General features: G+C 38.7%; 1 long non-coding RNA gene across 1 annotated transcript in view; it reads left to right on the top strand.

The window, feature by feature from the left end:
• LOC145265601 (uncharacterized) overlaps positions 1-1,324 on the top strand; it is a 100,525-nt gene extending 99,201 nt beyond the window's left edge. Inside the window, exon 4 of the long non-coding RNA XR_013864682.1 lies at positions 1,006-1,324. This is a non-coding gene — a long non-coding RNA (uncharacterized LOC145265601). The remainder of the gene's footprint in view (positions 1-1,005) is intronic.
• The last annotated feature ends 205 nt before the right edge of the window (positions 1,325-1,529 follow it).

Genomic DNA, 1,529 nt, shown 5'->3' with positions numbered 1-1,529 from the left:
TGTTTTTAAGTAGTTTTAAATGCCCTTTTTTATATCGCAAATATTCACTTTTTTATGAGGTTAGAGTTAGGGTTTAGGGTTAGGGTTAGGGTTAATCAACAAAAATGGCTACCATCATTTTCCGTGTAGCGGCAGCAATTTTTGTTGGATTCACTGCACAATCCGCGAATTATTAATTTTCATTTTGAAAGGAGTTGTGTTTGAAGGCTACATCAATGCAGTTCATAGCAAACACCGTAGTATTTATTTATTTATTTTACATAGGCATCACCACTATTTAAGGCCAAGAGGCCACTCCAGGATAAGGGTTAAAGAGTGTACAGTTGTAAATTGGACAATATAGTAATAGTTAGTAATGGAAATTCGGTAAATTTGGTAAATTCGGTAAATTTGTTAACTTAGATGGAACGGCTCATCAAGAACTTGTTTACGTTAGACTTGAATATAACCATATTGTAGTCAGCTGGAAAGCAGGCAAACGGAAGACAATTCCACATGCGTGCAAACAAGCTTTGTTCATGGAATCTACGTTTATGTTTAGGCACAGATAAAGTGGGGGAAATTATTGATAGTGGTTTCAGCTAAACGAGTGTTTCTCGTGAAAGTTTGGCAAAGGGCGACCATGGATTGGAGCTCAGACGAGCACTTGCCATGAAAATAACGATAAAGTAGAGATAGGCTCACAACGTCCCTTGTGTGGGGAAGAGGTTGCAGTGAAGAGAAAAGGGCATCCACTACTAGGCTACGAAGTCTATTTTGAACTCTGTCAAGGCAGGATAAGTCTTTTCTAGCAGATCCTGCCCAGATTTGGCAACAGAATAATAATATTAGAAGAATTTTTCAGTTTTATATGCTTTCTCGTGTCCACTCGTTTCTTATGAACCCACTGATATAGCCTTCAAACACAACTTCTTTTACATTACACATAATGTTTGAAGCAAACTACAACGCCCTTCTTTGATTTTCATTTTGTTTAATCGTCTTTTGTGTTTTGTCTCTTTGCAGTTATAGCTCCAACAGTGTGTTATTTGGTGCGAAATGATGACATCATCGCCTTTGCCGCTGTCGCTGCCGACATTCAGCTGCTTCTGACAGTCTCTCTCTCTCTCTCTCTCTCTCTCTCTCTCTCTCTCTCTCTCTCTCTCTTTCTCTCTCGTTCCTTCTCTCTATTTTTTTCTCTCTTTTTCTTCTGTATTTATCCCGCTTAGTCACATGTACAATGTCTGTTAGTCGCCGTTCAGTGAAGCCTCAACACCTTTTGGAAATGTATCAATAAAAAGAAAGACGTTGCGTCCATCAAAAGACGCAACCAATTTAATTATCACCGCTTGTTTTCGTGTTTCTCTTTCTTTTTTTCTTTCTTTTTTTTTTAGATAGCGATCGACAATTCGTATCGCTTGGATTAGTGGGAACAACTGTTCTCATTTTGGGCGCTATTTTAACAACGTTTCGGCCGATCTAACCTTTGACCTTCCTCGGGTGTATCGACAAACTCGTAAAGTTCTGTGCCTAAATCTAAACGTAGATTC

This window comes from Euprymna scolopes, chromosome 40, assembly GCF_053919585.1.
Source record: "Euprymna scolopes isolate OS-2025 chromosome 40, ASM5391958v1, whole genome shotgun sequence".
Taxonomy (NCBI): Eukaryota; Metazoa; Mollusca; class Cephalopoda; order Sepiida; family Sepiolidae; genus Euprymna; species Euprymna scolopes.
Note: the sequence above shows the minus strand (reverse complement) of the source record. Positions and strands in the feature narration are given on the sequence as shown.